The sequence below is a fragment of the Gorilla gorilla genome, chromosome 5, assembly GCF_029281585.2.
Source record: "Gorilla gorilla gorilla isolate KB3781 chromosome 5, NHGRI_mGorGor1-v2.1_pri, whole genome shotgun sequence".
NCBI classification, from domain to species: domain Eukaryota; kingdom Metazoa; phylum Chordata; class Mammalia; order Primates; family Hominidae; genus Gorilla; species Gorilla gorilla.
This window is the reverse complement of record NC_073229.2, coordinates 195,074,911-195,100,877: the sequence shown is the minus strand read 5'-3', so window position 1 is coordinate 195,100,877 and position 25,967 is coordinate 195,074,911. Positions and strand designations below refer to the sequence as shown.

The 25,967-nt window shown below is 56.0% G+C and overlaps 2 long non-coding RNA genes across 4 annotated transcripts in view; both read right to left on the bottom strand.

Annotated features, from left to right (window-relative positions):
- The window catches only part of LOC129534169 (uncharacterized), a 39,270-nt gene extending 31,174 nt beyond the window's left edge, over positions 1–8,096 (bottom strand). For 2 of the 3 annotated variants that reach the window (XR_010134427.1, XR_010134429.1), the window contains exons 1-5: positions 7,985–8,094; positions 7,700–7,757; positions 7,374–7,606; positions 1,406–1,463; positions 1,080–1,312 (exon numbers count right to left, since the gene is read on the bottom strand). This is a non-coding gene — a long non-coding RNA (uncharacterized lncRNA). Of the gene's footprint in view, positions 1–1,079; positions 1,313–1,405; positions 1,464–7,373; positions 7,607–7,699; positions 7,758–7,984 lie in introns of all 3 variants that reach the window. The other variant, XR_010134428.1, reaches the window with a different exon arrangement.
- A 6,727-nt stretch (positions 8,097–14,823) lies between these two features.
- Positions 14,824–16,592, bottom strand: LOC129534180 (uncharacterized). The gene is made up of 3 exons (XR_008680650.2): positions 16,228–16,592; positions 15,943–16,000; positions 14,824–15,849 (listed from the first exon to the last, which is right to left on the bottom strand). It is a non-coding gene; the product is annotated as an uncharacterized lncRNA (long non-coding RNA).
- Positions 16,593–25,967: the final 9,375 nt, after the last annotated feature.

Below are 25,967 nucleotides of genomic sequence, written 5' to 3'. Positions count from 1 at the left end.
CAGTATGTATCCTACAGCGTAATTGTAAAAACATATACAGTTGCCGTCCCTCAGTATACAGAATTAGTTACAGCCCCCCATCTCTGCATATACCAAAATCCATGCTTACTCACGTTTCGCTGTCACCCCTCTGGAATCCACGTATACGAAAATACCAAATATTAGTCGGGCGTAGTGGCAAGCACCTGTAGTCACAGCCACGTGGGAGGTTGAGATGGGAGGATCGCTTCAGCCTGGAAGGTTGAGGCTGCAGTCAGCTGCGATAGCACTACTACCCTCCAGCCTCGGACAACAGAGGGAGACCCTGTCTCAGAAAAAAAAAAACAAAATAAAACAGGTTAGAAATTGTAATGAGGTCTGTTGGGCAAAATTCCATATAAGCAAAGTATAAATTAATAAAGCAAATCGTGATGAATTAGTACGATTGACTTTCTGGAGTTTCTGACAATAAAAGTAAGGAAAATGCAGAACACAAAGACAGAGAGTAAAAGGAGAAATTAGGAAAGCATTCTACATGTTTAATAGGAAGACACTGGCCGTGTTCGTGCAGCGGCAGTATGTCGTGACATGACATACTTTGGAGAGAAGTTAACAGATGAGGAAGTTGATAAAAATCGTCAGAGGAGCAAAATACTGGTAGCGACACTCAAGTAAACCACGAAATTTCCATAACTTATGTCAGCAAAGTGGGAATATTGTACAGTGTGTGTTGAAGTTCCTATACAACATTGTTTATCTGCCGTTTGTTTGTTTGTAAGGAATGTATATACTAACAGTTCTTCTTGCTGTCAAAAGAATATGTGTGAATAAGTCATTTTAACTTATTCTTCTGTTTTTCTTTTATCTTCCTGCCATCATCCCACAGCCTTACTTTAGAAATTTTTTCTTTAGAAAATTGAACAAGTGCCCCTTGTGGTGGCACATACCTCGAGGATGGGAGGCAGGGGTGGAAGGGTCACTTGAGGCCATTAGTTTGACACCAGCCTGGCCAACAAAGTGAGACCCCATGTCTGCAAAACAATTTAAAAATTAGCCAAGTATCGTCATGTATACCTACAGTCCCAGCTACCTCAACTTACGGAGAAAGTTCAGGGCCTGGAGAGAAGGCTGGGAGGCAGGAGCTGGGTCTAAAGAGGCCATTGGAACGATGGAGCTGTGCCTGTGGAGGCTGTTGTGAGGCAGTAGGCTCATCTGCGGAGACTGCCGTGAGGTAGGGTATGGGCCTAAATAGGCCATTGTGAGTCATGAGCTTGGTCTGTAGAGGCTGACTGGAGAGAGTTCTGGGCCTGGCCAGGCTGCCGGGAGGTAGGAGCTGGGCCAAAAGATTTAAGCACATTTACGTTGATTAGGCACTTCATTTCCATTATTACACTGGAATATATAATAAAATAATTATAGAACTCACCATAATGTAGAATCAGTGGGCGTGTTAAGCTTGTTTTCCTGAAACTGGATGGTCCCACCTGAGCGTGATGGGAGAAAGAGACAGATCAATAGGTATTAGATTCTCATAAGAACAGCGCAACCTAGATCCCTCACATGCACGGTTCACAACAGGGTGCGTTCTCCTATGAGAATCTAACGCTGCTGCTCATCTGAGAAGGTGGAGCTCAAGCGGGAATGTGAGCAAAGGGGAGTGGCTGTAAATACAGATGAAGCTTCCCTCACTCCCTCACTCGACACCACTCACCTGCTGTGTGGCTCCTTACGGCTCCATGGCTCAGGGGTTGGGGACCCCAGCTCAAGTGCATCCAAAGCGACCCTTCCCACACCAGTCTTCATAGTAGTCAAGGGCAGCAACCACTTAGCTCCCAAGGCATGTGCCTCAGCTGGCATTTCATCACAATCAACAGTAAGTGGTAGCTTGAGTCATTGTGATGTCACTTCCTGGAAATCACCCTAAACCTGGGCCCTGACCCTAAAACCCTAACCCTGGGCTCTGACCCTAAAACCCTAACCCTGGGCCCTGACACTAATACCCTAACACTGGGCCCTGGCCCTGAGCCTAAAACCCCAACCCTGGGTCCCGGCCCTGACCTTAAACAACCCTAAACATGGGCCCCGGCCCTGACCCTAAAACAAACCTAACCCTGGGCCCCGGCCCTGACCCTAAAACAACCCTAACCCTGCGCCCCAGACCTGACCCTGAAACAAGCCTAAACCTGGGCCCTGGCCCTGAACCTAAAACAATCCTAACCCTGGGCCCTGGCCCTTTCCCTAAAACAACCCTAACCCTGGGCCTTGGCCCTGACCCAAAAACAAGCCTAACTCTGGGCACTGGCCCTGACCCTAAAACAACACTACCCCTGGGCCCTGGCCCTGACCCTAAAACAACCCTAACCCTGGGCCCTGGCCCTGACCCTAAAACAACCCTAACCGTGGGCCCTGGCCCTGACGCTAAAAGAACCCTAACCCTGGGCCCTGGCCCTGACCCTAAAACAACCCTAACGCTGGGCCCTGCCCCTGACCCTAAAACAACCCTAACCCTGGGCCCTGGCCCTGACCCTAAAACAAGCCTAACCCTGGACCCTGGCCCTGACCCTAAAACAAACCCAACCCTGGGCCCTCACCCTAAAACAACCCTAACCCTGGGCCCTGACCCTGAAACAAACCTAACCGTGGGCCCTGACCCAAAAGCAACCCTAACCCTGGGCCCTGACCCTAAAACAACCCTAACCCTGGGCCCTGATTCTAAAACAAGCCTAACCCTGGGCCCCGACCCTAAAAAAACCCTAACCCTGGGCCCTGGCACTAAAACAAGCCTAACACTGGGCCCAGGTCCTGACACTAAAACAACCCAAACCCTAGGCCATGGCCCTGACCCTAAAACAACCCTAACCGTGGGCCCTGGCCCTGATCCTAAAACAAGCCTAAACCTGGGCCCTGGCCCTGACCCTAAAACAACCCTAACCCTGGGCCCAGGCACTAAAACAAGAGTAACCCTGGGCCCTGGCCCTGACCCTAAAACAAGTCTAACCCTGGGCCCTGGCCCTGACCGTAAAACAACCCTAAGCCTGGGCCCTGGCACTGACCCTAAAACAACCCTAACCCTGGGCCCTGGCACTAAAACAACCCTAAACATGGGTGCAGGACCTGAACCTAAAACAACCCTAAACCTGGGCCCTGGGCCTGACCCTAAAACAACCCTAACCCGGGCCCTGGCCCTGACCCTAAAAGAAGCCTAACCGTGGGCCCTGGCCCTGACCCTAAAACAACCCTAACCCTGGGCCCGGGCCATGAACCTAAATCAACCCTAACCCTGGGCCCTGGCCCTGACCCTAAAACAACCCTAACCCTGGGGCCTGGCCCTGACCCTAAAACAACCCTAACCCTGCGCCCTGGCCCTGACCCTAAAACAACCCTAACCCTGGGCCGTGGCCCTGACCCTAAAACAAGCCTAACCCTGGGCCCTGGCCCAGACCCTAAAACAAGCTTAACCCTGGGCCCTGGCCCTGACCCTAAAACAAGCCTAACACTGGGCCCTGGCCCTGACCCTAAAACAAGCCTAACCCTGGGCCCTGGCCCTGACCCTAAAACAAGCCTAACCCTGGGCCATGGCCCTGACCCAAAAAAAAGGCTAACCCTGGGCCCTGGCCCTGACCCTAAAACAAGCCTAACCCTGGGCCCTGGCCCTGACCCTAAAACAAGCCTAACCCTGGGCCCTGGCCCTGACCCTAAAATAACCTTAACCCTGGGACCTGGCCGTGACCTAAGACAACCCTAACCCTGGGCCCTGGCCCTGACCCGAAAACAACCCTAACCCTGGGCGCTGGCACTAAAACAAGCCTAACCCTGGGCCCTGGCCCTGACCCTAAAACAAGCCTAACCCTGGGCCCTGGCCCTAACCCTAAAACAACCCTAACCCTGGGCCCTGGCCCTGACCCTAAAACAACCGTATCCCTGGGCCCTGGCCCTGACCCTAAAACAAGCCTAACCCTGGGCCCTGGCCCTGACCCTAAAACAAGTCTAACCCTGGGCCCTGGCCCTGACACTAAAACAACCCTAACCCTGGCCCCTGGCCCTGACCCTAAAAAACCCTAACCCTGGGCCCTGGCCCTGACCCTAAAACAAGCCTAACCCTGGGCCCTGGCCCTGACCCTAAAACACGCCTAACCCTGGGCCATGGCCCTGACCCTAAAACAACCCAACCCTGGGCTCTGGCCCTGAACCTAAAACAACACTAACCCTGGGCCATGGCCCTGACCCTAAAACAAGCCTAACCCTGGGCCCTGGCCCTGAACCTAAAACAAGCCTAACACTGGGCCCTGGCCCTGACCCTAAAACAACCCTGACCCTGGGTCCTGGCCCTGACACTAAAACAACCCTAACCCTGGGCCCTGGCCCTGACCTAAAACAACCCTAACACTGGGCCCTGGCCCTGACCCGAAAACAACCATAACCCTGGGCCCTGGCACTAAAACAAGCCTAACCCTGGGCCCTGGCCCTGACCCTAAAACAAGCCTAACCCTGGGCCCTGGCCCTAACCCTAAAACAACCCTAACCCTGGGCCCTGGCCCTGACCCTAAAACAACCGTATCCCTGGGCCCTGGCCCTGACCCTAAAACAAGCCTAACCCTGGGCCCTGGCCCTGACCCTAAAACAAGTCTAACCCTGGGCCCTGGCCCTGACACTAAAACAACACTAACCCTGGGCCCTGGACCTGACCCTAAAACAACCCTAACCCTGGGCCCTGGCCCTGACCCTAAAACAAGCCTAACACTGGGCCCTGACCCTGACCCTAAAACAAGCCTAACCCTGGGCCCTGGCCCTGACACTAAAAGAACCCTAACCCTGGGCCCTGGCCCTGACCCAAAAACAACCCTAACCCTGGGCTCTGGACCTGACCTTAAAACAACCCTAACCCTGGGCCGTGGCCCTGACCCTAAAACAAACCTAACCCTGGGCCCTGGCCCTGACCCTAAAACAACCATAACCCTGGGCCCTGGCACTAAAACAACCCTAAACCTGGGCCCAGGACCTGACCCTAAAACAACCCTCACCCTGGGCCCTGGCCCTGACCCTAAAACAACCCTAACCCTGGGCCCTGGCCATGATGCTAAAACAACCCTAACCCTGGCCCCTGGGCCTGACCCTAAAAAACCCTAACCCTGGGCCCTGGCCCTGACCCTAAAACAAGCCTAACCCTGGGCCCTGGCCCTGACCCTAAAACACGCCTAACCCTGGGCCATGGCCCTGACCCTAAAACAACCCAACCCTGGGCTCTGGCCCTGAACCTAAAACAACACTAACCCTGGGCCATGGCCCTGACCCTAAAACAAGCCTAACCCTGGGCCCTGGCCCTGAACCTAAAACAAGCCTAACACTGGGCCCTGGCCCTGACCCTAAAACAACCCTGACCCTGGGTCCTGGCCCTGACACTAAAACAACCCTAACCCTGGGCCGTGGCCCTGACCCTAAAACAAGCCTAACCCTGGGCCCTGGCCCTGACACTAAAACAACCCTAACCCTGGGCCCTGGCCCTGACCCTAAAACAAGCCTAACCCTAGGCCGTGGCCCTGACCCTAAAACAAGCCTAACCCTGGGCCCTGGCCCTGACCCTAAAACAAGCCTAACCGTGGGCCCTGGCCCTGACCCTAAAACAAGCCTAACCCTGGGCCCTGGCCCTGACCCTAAAACAACCCTAACCCTGGGCCCTGGCCCTGACCCTAAAACAAGCCTAACCCTGGGACCTGGCCCTGACCAAAAACAACCCTAACCCTGGGCCCTGGCCCTGACCTAAAACAACCCTAACCCTGGGCCCTGGCCCTAGCCCTAAAACAACCCTAACCCTGGGCCCTGGCACTAAAACAAGCCTAACCCTGGGCCCAGGTCCTGACCCTAAAACAACCCTAACCCTGCGCCCTGGCCCTGACCCTAAAACAACCCTAACCCTGGGCCCTGACCCTGAACCTAAAACAACCGTAACCCAGGGCCCTGGCCCTGACCCTAAAACAAGCCTAGACCTGGGCCCTGGCCCTGACCCTAAAACAACCCAAACCCTGGGCCCTGGTCCTGACCCTAAAAGAAACCCAACCCTGGGCCCTCACCCAAAAACAACCCTAACCTTGGTCCCTGACCCTAAAACAACCCTAACCCTGAGCCCTGACCCTAAAACAAACCTAACACTGGGCCCTGACCCTAAAACAACCCTAACCCTGGACCCTGCCCCAGACCCCAAAACAACCCTAACACTGGGCCCTGGCCCTGACCCTAAAACAACCCTAACCCTGGGCCCCGGCCCTGAACCGAAAACAACCCTAAACCTGTGCCCGGTCCCTGACCCTAAAACAAACCTAACCCCGGGCCCCGGCCCTGACCCTAAGACAAACCTTACCCTGGGCCCCGGCCCTGACCCTAAAACAACACTAACCCTGGGCCCCGGCCCTGACCCTAAAACAACCCTAACCCTGGGCCCCGGCCCTGACCCTAAAACAACCCTAACCCTGGGCCCCGGCCCTGACCCTAAAACAACCCTAAACCTGGGCCCCGGCCCTGACCCTAAAACAAGCCTAACCCTGGGCCCCGGCCCTGACCCTGAAACAACCCTAAACCTGGGCCCCGGCCCTGACCCTAAAACAAGCCTAACCCTGGGCCCTGGCCCTGACCCTGAAACAACCCTAACCCTGGGCCCTGGCCCAAATTGTAATGAGGTCTGTTGGGCAAAATTCCATATAAGCATAGTATAAATTAATAAAGCAAATCGTGATAAATTAGTACGATTGACTTTCTGGAGTTTCTGACAATAAAAGTAAGGAAAATGCAGAACACAAAGACAGAGAGTAAAAGGAGAAATTAGGAAAGCATTCTACATGTTTAATAGGAAGACACTGGCCGTGTTCGTGCAGCGGCAGTATGTCGTGTCATGACATACTTTGGAGAGAAGTTAACAGATGAGGAAGTTGATAAAAATCGTCAGAAGAGCAAAATACTGGTAGCGACACTCAAGGAAACCACGAAATTTCCATAACTTATGTCAGCAAAGTGGGAATATTGTACAGTGTGTGTTGAAGTTCCTATACAACATTGTTTATCTGCCGTTTGTTTGTTTGTAAGGAATGTATATACTAACAGTTCTTCTTGCTGTCAAAAAATATGTGTGAATAAGTCATTCTAACTTATTCTTCTGTTTTTCTTTTATCTTCCTGCCATCATCCCACAGCCTTACTTTAGAAATTTTTTCTTTAGAAAATTGAACAAGTGCTCCTTGTGGTGGCACATACCTCGAAGATGGGAGGCAGGGGTGGAAGGGTCACTTGAGGCCATTAGTTTGACACCAGCCTGGCCAACAAAGTGAGACCCCATGTCTGCAAAACAATTTAAAAATTAGCCAAGTATCATCATGTATACCTACAGTCCCAGCTACCTCAACTTACGGAGAAAGTTCAGGGCCTGGAGAGAAGGCTGGGAGGCAGGAGCTGGGTCTAAAGAGGCCATTGTAACGACGGAGCTGTGCCTGTGGAGGCTGTTGTGAGGCAGTAGGCTCATCTGCGGAGACTGCCGTGAGGTAGGGTATGGGCCTAAATAGGCCATTGTGAGTCATGAGCTTGGTCTGTAGAGGCTGACTGGAGAGAGTTCTGGGCCTGGCCAGGCTGCCGGGAGGTAGGAGCTGGGCCAAAAGATTTAAGCACATTTATGTTGATTAGGCACTTCATTTCCATTATTACACTGGAATATATAATAAAATAATTATAGAACTCACCATAATGTAGAATCAGTGGGCGTGTTAAGCTTGTTTTCCTGAAACTGGATGGTCCCACCTGAGCGTGATGGGAGAAAGTGACAGATCAATAGGTATTAGATTCTCATAAGAACAGCGCAACCTAGATCCCTCACATGCACGGTTCACAACAGGGTGCGTTCTCCTATGAGAATCTAACGCTGCTGCTCATCTGAGAAGGTGGAGCTCAGGCGGGAATGTGAGCAAAGGGGAGTGGCTGTAAATACAGACGAAGCTTCCCTCACTCCCTCACTCGACACCAATCACCTGCTGTGTGGCTCCTTACGGCTCCATGGCTAAGGGGTTGGGGACCCCAGCTCAAGTGCATCCAAAGCGACCCTTCCCACACCAGTCTTCATAGTAGTCAAGGGCAGCAACCACTTAGCTCCCAAGGCATGTGCCTCAGCTGGCATTTTGTCACAATCAACAGTAAGTGGTAGCTTGAGTCATTGTGATGTCACTTCCTGGAAATCACCCTAAACCTGGGCCCTGACCCTAAAACCCTAACCCTGGGCTCTGACCCTAAAACCCTAACCCTGGGCCCTGACACTAATACCCTAACACTGGGCCCTGGCCCTGAGCCTAAAACCCCAACCCAGGGTCCCGGCCCTGACCTTAAACAACCCTAAACATGGGCCCCGGCCCTGACGCTAAAACAAACCTAACACTGGGCCCCGGCCCTGACCCTAAAACAACCCTAACCCTGGGCCCCAGACCTGACCCTGAAACAAGCCTAAACCTGGGCCCTGGCTCTGAACCTAAAACAATCCTAACCTTGGGCCCTGGCCCTTTCCCTAAAACAACCCTAACCCTGGGCCCTGGCCCTGACCCTAAAACAACCCTAACCCTGAGACCGGGCCCTGACCTAAAACAACCCTAACCCTGGGCTCTGGCCCTGACCCTAAAACAACACTAACCCTAGGCCCTGGCACTAAAACAAGCCTAAACCTGGGACCAGGTCATGACCCTAAAGCAACCCTAACCCTGGGCCCTGGCCCTGACCCTAAAACAACCCTAACACTGGGCCCTGGCCCAGAACCTAAAACAACCCTAACCCCGGGCCCTGGCACTGACCCTAGAAAAAGCCTAAACCTGGGCCCTGGCCCTGACCCTAAAACAACCCTAAACTTGGGCCCTGGCCCTGACTCTAAAACAAGCCTAACCATGGGCCCTGGCCCTGATCCTAAAACAACCCTAACCCTGGGCCCTGGCCCTGACCCTGAAACAAGCCTAGCCCTGGGCCCTGGCCCTGACCCTAAAACAATAAAAACCACGGGCCCTGGCCCTGACCCTAAAACAACCCTATCCCTCGGCCCTGGCCCTGACCCTAAAACAAGCCTAACCCTGAGCCCTGGCCCTGACCCTAAACCAAGCCTAACCCTGGGCCCTGGCCCTGACCCTAAAACAAGCCTAACCCTGGGCCCTGGCCCTGACCCGAAAACAACCCTAACCCTGGGCCCTGTCCCTGACCATAAAACAAGCCTAACCCTGGGCCCTGGCCCTGACCCTAAAACAAGCCTAACCCTGGGCCCTGGCCCTGACCCTAAAACAAGCCTAACCCTGGGCCCTGGCCCTGACCCGAAAACAACCCTAACCCTGGGCCCTGGCCCTGACCCTAAAACAAGCCTAACCCTGGGCCCTGGCCCTGACCCTAAAACAAGCCTAACCCAAGGCCCTGGCCCTGACCCTGAAACAAGCCTAACCCTGGGCCCTGGCGCTGACCCTAAAGCAAGCTTAACGCTGGGCCCTGGCCCTGACCCTAAAACAACCCTAAACCTGGTCCCTGGCCCTGACCCTAAAACAACCCTAATGCTGGGCCCTGGCACTGACCTAAAACAACCCTGACACTGGGCCCTGGCCCTGAACCTAAAACAACCCTAACCCTGGGCCCTGGCACTAAAACAAGCCTAAACCTGGGACCAGGGCCTTACCCTAAAACAACCCTAACCCTGGGCCCTGGCCATGACCCTAAATCAACCCTAACCCTGGGCCATGGCCCTGACCCTAAAACAACCCTAACCCTGGGCCATGGCCCTGACACTAAAACAACCCTAAACCTGGGCCCTGGCCCTGACCCTAAAACAACCCTAACCCTGGTCCCTGGCACTAAAACAAGCCTAACCGTGGGCCCAGGTCCTAACCTTAAAACAACCCTAACCCTGGGCCCTGGCCCTGACCCTAAAACAACATTAACCCTGGGCCCTGGCACTAAAACAAGCCTAAACCTGGGCCCAGGTCCTGACCCTAAAACAACCCTAACCCTGGGCCCTGGCCCTCACCCTAAAACAGCCCTAACACTGGGCCCTGGCCCTGACCCTAAAACAACCAAAACCATGGGCCCTGGCCTTGACCCTAAAACAACCCTATCCCTCGGCGCTGGCCCTGACACTAAAACAAGCCTAACCCTGGGCCCTGGCCCTGACCCTAAAACAAGCCTAACCCTGGGCCCTGGCCCTGACCCTAAAACAAGCCTAACCCTGGGCCCTGGCCCTGACCCGAAAACAACCCTAACCCTGGGCCCTGGCCCTGACCCTAAAACAAGCCTAACCCTGGGCCCTGGCCCTGACCCTAAAACAAGCCTAACCCAGGGCCCTGGCCGTGACCCTAAAACAAGCCTAACCCTGGGCCCTGGCCCTGACCCTAAAGCAACCTTAACGCTGGGCCCTGGCCCTGACCCTAAAACAACCCTAAACCTGGTCCCTGGCCCTGACCCTAAAACAACCCTAATGCTGGGCCCTGGCACTGACCTAAAACAACCCTGACCCTGGGCCCTGGCCCTGAACCTAAAACAACCCTAAGCCTGGGCCCTGGCACTAAAACAAGCCTAAACCTGGGACCAGGGCCTTACCCTAAAACAACCCTAACCCTGGGCCCTGGCCATGACCCTAAATCAACCCTAACCCTGGGCCCGGGCACTAAAACAAGCCTAAACCTGGGACCAGGGCCTTACCCTAAAACAACCCTAACCCAGGGCCCTGGCCCTGACCCTAAAACAACCCTAACCCTGGGCCATGGCCCTGACCCTAAAACAACACTAAACCAGGTCCCTGGCCCTGACCCAAAAACAACCCTAATGCTGGGCCCTGGCACTGACCTAAAACAACCCTGACCCTGGTCCCTGGCCCTGACCCTAAAACAACCCTAATGCTGGGCCCTGGCACTGACCTAAAACAACCCTGACCCTGGGCCCTGGCCCTGAACCTAAAACAACCCTAACCCTGGGCCCTGGCACTAAAACAAGCCTAAACCTGGGACCAGGGCCTTACCCTAAAACAACCCTAACCCTGGGCCCTGGCCATGACCCTAAAACAAGCCTAACCGTGGGCCCAGGTCCTAACCTTAAAACAACCCTAACCCTGGGCCCTGGCACTGACCCTAAAACAAGCCTAACCGTGGGCCCTGGCCCTGACCCTAAAACAACCCTAACCCTGGGCCCTGGCCCTGAACCTAAAACAACCCTAACCCTGGGCCCTGGACCTGACCCTATAACAAGCCTAACCCTGGGCCCTGGCCCTGACCCTAAAACAAGCCTAACCCTGGTCCCTGGCCCTGACCCTAAAACAACCCTAACCATGGGCCCTGGCCCTGACCCTAAAACCACCCTAAACCTGGGCCGTGGCCCTGACCCTAAAACAAGCCTAACCCTGGGCCCTGGCCCTGACCATAAAACAAGCCTAACCCTGGGCCCTGGTCATGACCCTAAATCAACCCTAACCCTGGGCCCTGGCCCTGACCCTAAAACAACCCTAACCCTGGGCCATGGGCCTGACCCTAAAACAACCCTAAACCTGGGCCCTGGCCCTGACCCTAAAACAACCCTAACCCTGGGCCCTGGCACTAAAACAAGCCTAACCGTGGGCCCAGGTCCTAACCTTAAAACAACCCTAACCCTGGGCCCTGGCCCTGACCCTAAAACAAGCCTAACCTTGGGCCCTGGCCCTGACCCTAAAACAACCCTAACCCAGGGCCCTGGCCCTGAACCTAAAACAACCCTAACCCTGGGCCCTGGACCTGACCCTAAAACAAGCCGAACCCTGGGCCCTGGCCCTGACCCTAAAACAACCCTAACCCAGGGCCCTGGCCCTGACCCTAAAACAACCCTAACCCTGGGACCTGGCCCTGACCTAAAACAACCCTAACCCTGGGCCCTGGCCCTGACCTAAAACAACCCTAACCCTGGGCCCTGGCCCTCACCCTAAAACAACATTAACCCTGGGCCCTGGCACTAAAACAAGCCTAAACCTGGGCCCAGGTCCTGACCCTAAAACAACCCTAACCCTGGGACCTGGCCCTCACCCTAAAACAGCCCTAACACTGGGCCCTGGCCCTGACCCTAAAACAACCAAAACCATGGGCCCTGGCCTTGACCCTAAAACAACCCTATCCCTCAGCGCTGGCCCTGACACTAAAACAAGCCTAACCCTGGGCCCTGGCCCTGACCCTAAAATAAGCCTAACCCTGGGCCCTGGCCCTGACCCTAAAACAAGCCTAACCCTGGGCCCTGGCCCTGACCCGAAAACAACCCTAACCCTGGGCCCTGGCCCTGACCCTAAAACAAGCCTAACCCTGGGCCCTGGCCCTGACCCTAAAACAAGCCTAACCCAGGGCCCTGGCCGTGACCCTAAAACAAGCCTAACCCTGGGCCCTGGCCCTGACCCTAAAGCAACCTTAACGCTGGGCCCTGGTCCTGACCCTAAAACAACCCTAAACCTGGTCCCTGGCCCTGACCCTAAAACAACCCTAATGCTGGGCCCTGGCACTGACCTAAAACAACCCTAACACTGGGCCCTGGCCCTGACCCGAAAACAACCCTAACCCTGGGCCCTGGCACTAAAACAAGCCTAACCCTGGGCCCTGGCCCTGACCCTAAAACAAGCCTAACCCTGGGCCCTGGCCCTAAACCTAAAACAACCCTAACCCTGGGCCCTGGCCCTGACCCTAAAACAACCGTATCCCTGGGCCCTGGCCCTGACCCTAAAACAAGCCTAACCCTGGGCCCTGGCCCTGACCCTAAAACAAGTCTAACCCTGGGCCCTGGCCCTGACACTAAAACAACACTAACCCTGGGCCCTGGACCTGACCCTAAAACAACCCTAACCCTGGGCTCTGGCCCTGACCCTAAAACAAGCCTAACACTGGGCCCTGACCCTGACCCTAAAACAAGCCTAACCCTGGGCCCTGGCCCTGACCCTAAAAGAACCCTAACCCTGGGCCCTGGCCCTGACCCAAAAACAACCCTAACCCTGGGCTCTGGACCTGACCTTAAAACAACCCTAACCCTGGGCCGTGGCCCTGACCCTAAAACAAACCTAACCCTCGGCCCTGGCCCTGACCCTAAAACAAGCCTAACCCTGGGCCCTGGCCCTGACCCTGAAAGAACCCTAACCCTGGGCCCTGGCCCTGACCCAAAAACAACCCTAACCCTGGGCTCTGGACCTGACCTTAAAACAACCCTAACCCTGGGCCATGGCCCTGACCCTAAAACAACCCAAACCCTGGGCCCTGGCCATGACGCTAAAACAACCCTAACCCTGGGCCCTGGCACTAAAACAACCCTAAACCTGGACCCAGGACCTGACCCTAAAACAACCCTAACCCTGGGCCCTGGCCCTGACCCTAAAACAACCCAAACCCTGGGCCCTGGCCATGACGCTAAAACAACCCTAACCCTGGCCCCTGGCCCTGACCCTAAAAAACCCTAACCCTGGGCCCTGGCCCTGACCCTAAAACAAGCCTAACCCTGGGGCCCTGGCCCTGACCCTAAAACACGCCTAACCCTGGGCCATGGCCCTGACCCTAAAACAACCCAACCCTGGGCTCTGGCCCTGAACCTAAAACAACACTAACCCTAGGCCATGGCCCTGACCCTAAAACAAGCCTAACCCTGGGCCCTGGCCCTGAACCTAAAACAAGCCTAACACTGGGCCCTGGCCCTGACCCTAAAACAACCCTGACCCTGGGTCCTGGCCCTGACACTAAAACAACCCTAACCCTGGGCCGTGGCCCTGACCCTAAAACAAGCCTAACCCTGGGACCTGGCCCTGACCAAAAACAACCCTAACCCTGGGCCCTGGCCCTGACCTAAAACAACCCTAACCCTGGGCCCTGGCCCTAGCCCTAAAACAACCCTAACCCTGGGCCCTGGCACTAAAACAAGCCTAACCCTGGGCCCAGGTCCTGACCCTAAAACAACCCTAACCCTGCGCCCTGGCCCTGACCCTAAAACAAGCCTAACCCTGGGCCCTGACCCTGAACCTAAAACAACCGTAACCCAGGGCCCTGGCCCTGACCCTAAAACAAGCCTAGACCTGGGCCCTGGCCCTGACCCTAAAACAACCCAAACCCTGGGCCCTGGTCCTGACCCTAAAAGAAACCCAACCCTGGGCCCTCACCCAAAAACAACCCTAACCTTGGTCCCTGACCCTAAAACAACCCTAACCCTGAGCCCTGACCCTAAAACAAACCTAACCCTGGGCCCTGACCCTAAAACAACCCTAACCCTGGACCCTGGCCCAGACCCCAAAACAACCCTAACACTGGGCCCTGGCCCTGACCCTAAAACAACCCTAACCCTGGGCCCTGGCCCTGAAACGAAAACAACCCTAAACCTGTGCCCGGTCCCTGACCCTAAAACAAACCTAACCCCGGGCCCCGGCCCTGACCCTAAGACAAACCTTACCCTGGGCCCCGGCCCTGACCCTAAAACAACCCTAACCCTGGGCCCCGGCCCTGACCCTAAAACAACCCTAACCCTGGGCCCCGGCCCTGACCCTAAAACAACCCTAACCCTGAGCCCCGGCCCTGACCCTAAAACAACCCTAAACCTGGGCCCCGGCCCTGACCCTAAAACAAGCCTAACCCTGGGCCCTGGCCCTGACCCTAAAAACAAGCCTAACCCTGGGCCCTGGCCCTGACCCTAAGACAAACCTTACCCTGGGCCCCGGCCCTGACCCTAAAACAACCCTAACCCTCGGCCCCGGCCCTGACCCTAAAACAACCCTAACCCTGGGCCCCGGCCCTGACCCTAAAACAACCCTAACCCTGAGCCCCGGCCCTGACCCTGAAACAACCCTAAACCTGGGCCCCGGCCCTGACCCTAAAACAAGCCTAACCCTGGGCCCTGGCCCTGACCCTGAAACAACCCTAACCCTGGGCCCTGGCCCAAATTGTAATGAGGTCTGTTGGGCAAAATTCCATATAAGCATAGTATAAATTAATAAAGCAAATCGTGATAAATTAGTACGATTGACTTTCTGGAGTTTCTGACAATAAAAGTAAGGAAAATGCAGAACACAAAGACAGAGAGTAAAAGGAGAAATTAGGAAAGCATTCTACATGTTTAATAGGAAGACACTGGCCGTGTTCGTGCAGCGGCAGTATGTCGTGTCATGACATACTTTGGAGAGAAGTTAACAGATGAGGAAGTTGATAAAAATCGTCAGAAGAGCAAAATACTGGTAGCGACACTCAAGGAAACCACGAAATTTCCATAACTTATGTCAGCAAAGTGGGAATATTGTACAGTGTGTGTTGAAGTTCCTATACAACATTGTTTATCTGCCGTTTGTTTGTTTGTAAGGAATGTATATACTAACAGTTCTTCTTGCTGTCAAAAAATATGTGTGAATAAGTCATTCTAACTTATTCTTCTGTTTTTCTTTTATCTTCCTGCCATCATCCCACAGCCTTACTTTAGAAATTTTTTCTTTAGAAAATTGAACAAGTGCTCCTTGTGGTGGCACATACCTCGAAGATGGGAGGCAGGGGTGGAAGGGTCACTTGAGGCCATTAGTTTGACACCAGCCTGGCCAACAAAGTGAGACCCCATGTCTGCAAAACAATTTAAAAATTAGCCAAGTATCATCATGTATACCTACAGTCCCAGCTACCTCAACTTACGGAGAAAGTTCAGGGCCTGGAGAGAAGGCTGGGAGGCAGGAGCTGGGTCTAAAGAGGCCATTGTAACGACGGAGCTGTGCCTGTGGAGGCTGTTGTGAGGCAGTAGGCTCATCTGCGGAGACTGCCGTGAGGTAGGGTATGGGCCTCAATAGGCCATTGTGAGTCATGAGCTTGGTCTGTAGAGGCTGACTGGAGAGAGTTCTGGGCCTGGCCAGGCTGCCGGGAGGTAGGAGCTGGGCCAAAAGATTTAAGCACATTTACGTTGATTAGGCACTTCATTTCCATTATTACACTGGAATATATAATAAAATAATTATAGAACTCACCATAATGTAGAATCAGTGGGCGTGTTAAGCTTGTTTTCCTGAAACTGGATGGTCCCACCTGAGCGTGATGGGAGAAAGTGACAGATCAATAGGTATTAGATTCTCATAAGAACAGCGCAACCTAGATCCCTCACATGCACGGTTCACAACAGGGTGCGTTCTCCTATGAGAATCTAACGCTGCTGCTCATCTGAGAAGGTGGAGCTCAGGCGGGAATGTGAGCAAAGGGGAGTGGCTGTAAATACAGACGAAGCTTCCCTCACTCCCTCACTCGACACCAATCACCTGCTGTGTGGCTCCTTACGGCTCCATGGCTAAGGGGTTGGGGACCCCAGCTCAAGTGCATCCAAAGCGACCCTTCCCACACCAGTCTTCATAGTAGTCAAGGGCAGCAACCACTTAGCTCCCAAGGCATGTGCCTCAGCTGGCATTTTGTCACAATCAACAGTAAGTGGTAGCTTGAGTCATTGTGATGTCACTTCCTGGAAATCACCCTAAACCTGGGCCCTGACCCTAAAACCCTAACCCTGGGCTCTGACCCTAAAACCCTAACCCTGGGCCCTGACACTAATACCCTAACACTGGGCCCTGGCCCTGAGCCTAAAACCCCAACCCAGGGTCCCGGCCCTGACCTTAAACAACCCTAAACATGGGCCCCGGCCCTGACGCTAAAACAAACCTAACACTGGGCCCCGGCCCTGACCCTAAAACAACCCTAACCCTGGGCCCCAGACCTGACCCTGAAACAAGCCTAAACCTGGGCCCTGGCTCTGAACCTAAAACAATCCTAACCTTGGGCCCTGGCCCTTTCCCTAAAACAACCCTAACCCTTGGCCCTGGCCCTGACCCTAAAACAACCCTAACCCTGAGACCGGGCCCTGACCTAAAACAACCCTAACCATGGGCTCTGGCCCTGACCCTAAAACAACACTAACCCTAGGCCCTGGCACTAAAACAAGCCTAAACCTGGGCCCAGGTCATGACCCTAAAGCAACCCTAACCCTGGGCCCTGGCCCTGACCCTAAAACAGCCCTAACACTGGGCCCTGGCCCAGAACCTAAAACAACCCTAACCCCGGGCCCTGGCACTGACCCTAGAAAAAGCCTAAACCTGGGCCCTGGCCCTGACCCTAAAACAACCCTAAACTTGGGCCCTGGCCCTGACTCTAAAACAAGCCTAACCATGGGCCCTGGCCCTGATCCTAAAACAACCCTAACCCTGGGCCCTGGCCCTGACCCTGAAACAAGCCTAGCCCTGGGCCCTGGCCCTGACCCTAAAACAATAAAAACCACGGGCCCTGGCCCTGACCCTAAAACAACCCTATCCCTCGGCCCTGGCCCTGACCCTAAAACAAGCCTAACCCTGAGCCCTGGCCCTGACCCTAAACCAAGCCTAACCCTGGGCCCTGGCCCTGACCCTAAAACAAGCCTAACCCTGGGCCCTGGCCCTGACCCGAAAACAACCCTAACCCTGGGCCCTGTCCCTGACCATAAAACAAGCCTAACCCTGGGCCCTGGCCCTGACCCTAAAACAAGCCTAACCCTGGGCCCTGGCCCTGACCCTAAAACAACATTAACCCTGGGCCCTGGCACTAAAACAAGCCTAAACCTGGGCCCAGGTCCTGACCCTAAAAGAACCCTAACCCTGGGCCCTGGCCCTCACCCTAAAACAGCCCTAACACTGGGCCATGGCCCTGACCCTAAAACAACCAAAACCATGGGCCCTGGCCTTGACCCTAAAACAACCCTATCCCTCGGCGCTGGCCCTGACACTAAAACAAGCCTAACCCTGGGCCCTGGCCCTGACCCTAAAACAAGCCTAACCCTGGGCCCTGGCCCTAGCCCTAAAACAACCCTAACCCTGGGCCCTGGCACTAAAACAAGCCTAACCCTGGGCCCAGGTCCTGACCCTAAAACAACCCTAACCCTGCGCCCTGGCCCTGACCCTAAAACAACCCTAACCCTGTACCCTGACCCTGAACCTAAAACAACCGTAACCCAGGGCCCTGGCCCTGACCCTAAAACAAGCCTAGACTTGGGCCCTGGCCCTGACCCTAAAACAACCCAAACCCTGGGCCCTGGTCCTGACCCTAAAAGAAACCCAACCCTGGGCCCTCACCCAAAAACAACCCTAACCTTGGTCCCTGACCCTAAAACAACCCTAACCCTGAGCCCTGACCCTAAAACAAACCTAACCCTGGGCCCTGACCCTAAAACAACCCTAACCCTGGACCCTGGCCCAGACCCCAAAACAACCCTAACACTGGGCCCTGGCCCTGACCCTAAAACAACCCTAACCCTGGGCCCTGGCCCTGAACCGAAAACAACCCTAAACCTGTGCCCGGTCCCTGACCCTAAAACAAACCTAACCCCGGGCCCCGGCCCTGACCCTAAGACAAACCTTACCCTGGGCCCCGGCCCTGACCCTAAAACAACCCTAACCCTGGGCCCCGGCCCTGACCCTAAAACAACCCTAACCCTGGGCCCCGGCCCTGACCCTAAAACAACCCTAACCCTGGGCCCCGGCCCTGACCCTAAAACAACCCTAAACCTGGGCCCCGGCCCTGACCCTAAAACAAGCCTAACCCAGGGCCCTGGCCCTGACCCTGAAACAAGCCTAACCCTGGGCCCTGGCCCTGACCCTAAAACAACCCTAACCCTGGGCCCTGTCCGTAACCATAAAACAAGCCTAACCCTGGGCCCTGGCCCTGACCCTAAAACAAGCCTAACCCTGGGCCCTGGCCCTGACCTAAAACAACCCTAACCCTGGGCCCTGACCCTGACCTAAAACAACCCTAACCCTGGGACCTGGCCCTCACCCTAAAACAACATTAACCCTGGGCCCTGGCACTAAAACAAGCCTAAACCTGGGCCCAGGTCCTGACCCTAAAACAACCCTAACCCTGGGCCCTGGCCCTCACCCTAAAACAGCCCTAACACTGGGCCCTGGCCCTGACCCTAAAACAACCAAAACCATGGGCCCTGGCCTTGACCCTAAAACAACCCTATCCCTCGGCGCTGGCCCTGACACTAAAACAAGCCTAACCCTGGGCCCTGGCCCTGACCCTAAAACAAGCCTAACCCTGGGCCCTGGCCCTGACCCTAAAACAAGCCTAACCCTGGGCCCTGGCCCTGACCCGAAAACAACCCTAACCCTGGGCCCTGGCCCTGACCCTAAAACAAGCCTAACCCTGGGCCCTGACCCTGACCCTAAAACAAGCCTAACCCAGGGCCCTGGCCGTGACCCTAAAACAAGCCTAACCCTGGGCCCAGGCCCTGACCCTAAAGCAACCTTAACGCAGGGCACTGGCCCTGACCCTAAAACAACCCTAAACCTGGTCCCTGGCCCTGACCCTAAAACAACCCTAATGCTGGGCCCTGGCACTGACGTAAAACAACCCTGACCCTGGGCCCTGGCCCTGAACCTAAAACAACCCTAACCCTGGGCCCTGGCACTAAAACAAGCCTAAACCTGGGACCAGGGCCTTACCCTAAAACAACCCTAACCCTGGGCCCTGGCCATGACCCTTAATCAACCCTAACCCTGGGCCCTGGCCCTGACCCTAAAACAACCCTAACCGTGGGCCATGGCCCTGACCCTAAAACAACCCTAAACCTGGGCCCTGGCCCTGACCCTAAAACAACCCTAACCCTGGGCCCTGGCACTAAAACAAGCCTAACCGTGGGCCCAGGTCCTAACCTTAAAACAACCCTAACCCTGGGCCCTGGCACTAAAACAAGCCTAAACATGGGACCAGGGCCTTACCCTAAAACAACCCTAACCCTGGGCCCTGGCCCTGACCCTAAAACAACCCTAACCCTGGGCCATGGCCCTGACCCTAAAACAACCCTAAACCAGGTCCCTGGCCCTGACCCTAATACAACCCTAATGCTGGGCCCTGGCACTGACCTAAAACAACCCTGACCCTGGGCCCTGGCCCTGAACCTAAAACAACCCTAACCCTGGGCCCTGGCACTAAAACAAGCCTAAACCTGGGACCAGGGCCTTACCCTAAAACAACTCTAACCCTGGGCCCTGGTCATGACCCTAAATCAACCCTAACCCTGGGCCCTGGCCCTAACCCTAAAACAACCCTAACCCTGGGCCATGGGCCTGACCCTAAAACAACCCTAAACCTGGGCCCTGGCCCTGACCCTAAAACAACCCTAACCCTGGGCCCTGGCACTAAAACAAGCCTAACCGTGGGCCCAGGTCCTAACCTTAAAACAACCCTAACCCTGGGCCCTGGCCCTGACCCTAAAACAAGCCTAACCGTGGGCCCTGGCCCTGACCCAAAAACAACCCTAACCCAGGGCCCTGGCCCTGAACCTAAAACAACCCTAACCCTGGGCCCTGGACCTGACCCTAAAACAAGCCGAACCCTGGGCCCTGGCCCTGACCCTAAAACAACCCTAACCCGGGCCCTGGCCCTGACCCTAAAACAACCCTAACCCTGGGCCTTGTCCGTAACCATAAAACAAGCCTAACCCTGGGCCCTGGCCCTGACCCTAAAACAAGCCTAACCCTGGGCCCTGGCCCTGACCATAAAACAAGTCTAACCCTGGGCCCTGGCCCTGACCCTAAAACAACCCTAACCCAGGGCCCTGGCCCTGACCCTAAAACAACCCTAACCCTGGGACCTGGCCCTGACCTAAAACAACCCTAACCCTGGGCCCTGGCCCTGACCTAAAACAACCCTAACCCTGGGCCCTGGCCCTCACCCTAAAACAACATTAACCCTGGGCCCTGGCACTAAAACAAGCCTAAACCTGGGCCCAGGTCCTGACCCTAAAACAACCCTAACCCTGGGACCTGGCCCTCACCCTAAAACAGCCCTAACACTGGGCCCTGGCCCTGACCCTAAAACAACCAAAACCATGGGCCCTGGCCTTGACCCTAAAACAACCCTATCCCACGGCGCTGGCCCTGACACTAAAACAAGCCTAACCCTGGGCCCTGGCCCTGACCCTAAAACAAGCCTAACCCTGGGCCCTGGCCCTGACCCTAAAACAAGCCTAACCCTGGGCCCTGGCCCTAACCCGAAAACAACCAAAACCATGGGCCCTGGCCTTGACCCTAAAACAACCCTATCCCTCGGCGCTGGCCCTGACACTAAAACAAGCCTAACCCTGGGCCCTGGCCCTGACCCTAAAACAAGCCTAACCCTGGGCCCTGGCCCTGACCCTAAAACAAGCCTAACCCTGGGCCCTGGCCCTGACCCTAAAACAACCCTAACCCTGGGCCCTGGCCCTGACCGTAAAACAAGCCTAACCCTGGGCCCTGGCCCTGACCCGAAAACAACCAAAACCATGGGCCCTGGCCTTGACCCTAAAACAACCCTATCCCTCGGCGCTGGCCCTGACACTAAAACAAGCCTAACCCTGGGCCCTGGCCCTGACGCTAAAACAGGCCTAACCCTGGGCCCTGGCCCTGACCCTAAAACAAGCCTAACCCTGGGCCCTGGCCCTGACCCGAAAACAACCCTAACCCTGGGCCCTGGCCCTGACCCTAAAACAAGCCTAACCCTGGGCCCTGGCCCTGACCCTAAAACAAGCCTAACCCAGGGCCCTGGCCGTGACCCTAAAACAAGCCTAACCCTGGGCCCTGGCCCTGACCCTAAAGCAACCTTAACGCTGGGCCCTGGTCCTGACCCTAAAACAACCCTAAACCTGGTCCCTGGCCCTGACCCTAAAACAACCCTAATTCTGGGCCCTGGCACTGACCTAAAACAACCCTAACACTGGGCCCTGGCCCTGACCCGAAAACAACCCTAACCCTGGGCACTGGCACTAAAACAAGCCTAACCCTGGGCCCTGGCCCTGACCCTGAAACAAGCCTAACCCTGGGCCCTGGCCCTAAACCTAAAACAACCCTAACCCTGGGCCCTGGCCCTGACCCTAAAACAACCGTATCCCTGGGCCCTGGCCCTGACCCTGACCCTAAAACAAGCCTAACCCTGGGCCCTGGCCCTGACCCTAAAACAAGTCTAACCCTGGGCCCTGGCCCTGACACTAAAACAACACTAACCCTGGGCCCTGGACCTGACCCTAAAACAACCCTAACCCTGGGCCCTGGCCCTGACCCTAAAACAAGCCTAACACTGGCCCCTGACCCTGACCCTAAAACAAGCCTAACCCTGGGCCCTGGCCCTGACCCTAAAAGAACCCTAACCCTGGGCCCTGGCCCTGACCCAAAAACAACCCTAACCCTGGGCTCTGGACCTGACCTTAAAACAACCCTAACCCTGGGCCGTGGCCCTGACCCTAAAACAAACCTAACCCTCGGCCCTGGCCCTGACCCTAAAACAACCCTAACCCTGGGCCCTGGCACTAAAACAACCCTAAACCTGGGCCCAAGACCTGACCCTAAAACAACCCTAACCCTGGGCCCTGGCCCTGACCCTAAAACAACCCTAACCCTGGGCCCTGGCCATGACGCTAAAACAACCCTAACCCTGGCCCCTGGCCCTGACCCTAAAAAACCCTAACCCTGGGCCCTGGCCCTGACCCTAAAACAAGCCTAACCCTGGGCCCTGGCCCTGACCCTAAAACACGCCTAACCCTGGGCCATGGCCCTGACCCTAAAACAACCCAACCCTGGGCTCTGGCCCTGAACCTAAAACAACACTAACCCTGGGCCATGGCCCTGACCCTAAAACAAGCCTAACCCTGGGCCCTGGCCCTGAACCTAAAACAAGCCTAACACTGGGCCCTGGCCCTGACCCTAAAACAACCCTGACCCTGGGTCCTGGCCCTGACACTAAAACAACCCTAACCCTGGGCCGTGGCCCTGACCCTAAAACAAGCCTAACCCTAGGCCGTGGCCCTGACCCTAAAACAAGCCTAACCCTGGGCCCTGGCCCTGACCCTAAAAGAACCCTAACCCTGGGCTCTGGACCTGACCTTAAAACAACCCTAACCCTGGGCCGTGGCCCTGACCCTAAAACAAACCTAACCCTGGGCCCTGGCCCTGACCCTAAAACAACCCTAACCCTGGGCCCTGGCACTAAAACAACCCTAAACCTGGGCCCAGGACCTGACCCTAAAACAACCCTAACCCTGGGCCCTGGCCCTGACCCTAAAACAACCCTAACCCTGGGCCCTGGCCATGAGGCTAAAACAACCCTAACCCTGGCCCCTGGCCCTGACCCTAAAAAACCCTAACCCTGGGCCCTGGCCCTGACACTAAAACAACCCTAACCCTGGGCCCTGGCCCTGACCCTAAAACAACCCTAACCCTAGGCCGTGGCCCTGACCCTAAAACAAGCCTAAACTTGGGCCCTGGCCCTGAACATAAAACAAGCCTAACCCTGGGCCCTGGCCCTGACCCTAAAACAAGCCTAACCCTGGGCCCTGGCCCTGACCCTAAAACAACCCTAACACTGGGCCCTGTCCATGACCATAAAACAAGCCTAACCCTGGGCCCTGGCCCTGACCCTAAAACAAGCCTAACCCTGGGCCCTGGTCCTGAACCTAAAACAAGTCTAACCCTGGGCCCTGGCCCTGACCCTAAAACAACCCTAACCCTGGGCCCTGGCCCTGACCCTAAAACAACACTAACCCTGAGACCGGGCCCTGACCTAAAACAACCCTAACCCTGGGCTCTGGCCCTGACCCTAAAACAACACTAACCCTGGGCCTTGGCACTAAAACAAGCCTAAACCTGGGCCCAGGTCCTGACCCTAAAGCAACCCTAACCCTGGGCCCTGGCCCTGAACCAAAAACAGCCCTAACACTGGGCCCTGGCCCAGAACCTAAAACAACCCTAACCCCGGGCCCTGGCACTGACCCTACAAAAAGCCTAACCCTGGGCCCTGGCCTTGACCCTAAAACAACCCTAAACCTGGGCCCTGGCCCTGACCCTAAAACAAGCCTAACCATGGGCCCTGGCCCTGACCCTAAAACAACCCTAACCCTGGGCCCTGGCCCTGACCCTGAAACAAGCCTAGCCCTGGGCCCTGGCCCTGACCCTAAAACAATAAAAACCACGCGCCCTGGCCCTGACCCTAAAACAACCCTATCCCTCGGCCCTGGCCCTGACCCTAAAACAAGCCTAACCCTGAGCCCTGGCCCTGACCCTAAACCAAGCCTAACCCTGGGCCCTGGCCCTGACCCTAAAACAATCCTAACCCTGGGCCCTGGCCCTGACCCGAAAACAACCCTAACCCTGGGCCCTGTCCCTGACCATAAAACAAGCCTAACCCTGGGCCCTGGCCCTGACCCTAAAACAAGCCTAACCCTGGGCCCTGGCCCTGACCCTAAAACAAGCCTAACCCTGGGCCCTGGCCCTGACCCGAAAACAACCCTAACCCTGGGCCCTGTCCCTGACCCTAAAACAAGCCTAACCCTGGGCCCTGGCCCTGACCCTAAAACAAGCCTAACCCAAGGCCCTGGCCCTGACCCTGAAACAAGCCTAACCCTGGGCCCTGGCGCTGACCCTAAAGCAAGCTTAACGCTGGGCCCTGGCCCTGACCCTAAAACAACCCTAAACCTGGTCCCTGGCCCTGACCCTAAAACAACCCTAATGCTGGGCCCTGGCACTGACCTAAAACAACCCTGACACTGGGCCCTGGCCCTGAACCTAAAACAACCCTAACCCTGGGCCCTGGCACTAAAACAAGCCTAAACCTGGGACCAGGGCCTTACCCTAAAACAACCCTAACCCTGGGCCCTGGCCATGACCCTAAATCAACCCTAACCCTGGGCCCTGGCCCTGACCCTAAAACAACCCTAACCCTGGGCCATGGCCCTGACCCTAAAACAACCCTAAACCTGGACCCTGGCCCTGACCCTAAAACAACCCTAACCCTGGGCCCTGGCACTAAAACAAGCCTAACCGTGGGCCCAGGTCCTAACCTTAAAACAACCCTAACCCTGGGCCCTGGCCCTGACCCTAAAACAACATTAACCCTGGGCCCTGGCACTAAAACAAGCCTAAACCTGGGCCCAGGTCCTGACCCTAAAACAACCCTAACCCTGGGCCCTGGCCCTCACCCTAAAACAGCCCTAACACTGGGCCCTGGCCCTGACCCTAAAACAACCAAAACCATGGGCCCTGGCCTTGACCCTAAAACAACCCTATCCCTCGGCGCTGGCCCTGACACTAAAACAAGCCTAACCCTGGGCCCTGGCCCTGACCCTAAAACAAGCCTAACCCTGGGCCCTGGCCCTGACCCTAAAACAACCCTAACCCTGGGCCCTGGCACTAAAACAACCCTAAACCTGGGCCCAGGACCTGACCCTAAAACAACCCTAACCCTGGGCCCTGGCCCTGACCCTAAAACAACCCTAACCCTGGGCCCTGGCCATGAGGCTAAAACAACCCTAACCCTGGCCCCTGGCCCTGACCCTAAAAAACCCTAACCCTGGGCCCTGGCCCTGACCCTAAAACAAGCCTAACCCTGGGCCCTGGCCCTGACCCTAAAACAACCCTAACCCTGGGCCCTGGCACTAAAACAACCCTAAACCTGGGCCCAGGACCTGACCCTAAAACAACCCTAACCCTGGGCCCTGGCCCTGACCCTAAAACAACCCTAACCCTGGGCCCTGGCCATGAGGCTAAAACAACCCTAACCCTGGCCCCTGGCCCTGACCCTAAAAAACCCTAACCCTGGGCCCTGGCCCTGACCCTAAAACAAGCCTAACCCTGGGCCCTGGCCCTGACCCTAAAACACGCCTAACCCTGGGCCATGGCCCTGACCCTAAAACAACCCAACCCTGGGCTCTGGCCCTGAACCTAAAACAACACTAACCCTAGGCCATGGCCCTGACCCTAAAACAAGCCTAACCCTGGGCCCTGGCCCTGAACCTAAAACAAGCCTAACACTGGGCCCTGGCCCTGACCCTGAAAAAACCCTGACCCTGGGTCCTGGCCCTGACACTAAAACAACCCTAACCCTGGGCTGTGACCCTGACCCTAAAACAAGCCTAACCCTGGGCCCTGGCCCTGACCCTAAAACAAGCCTAACCCTGGGCCCTGGCCCTGACCCGAAAACAACCCTAACCCTGGGCCCTGTCCCTGACCCT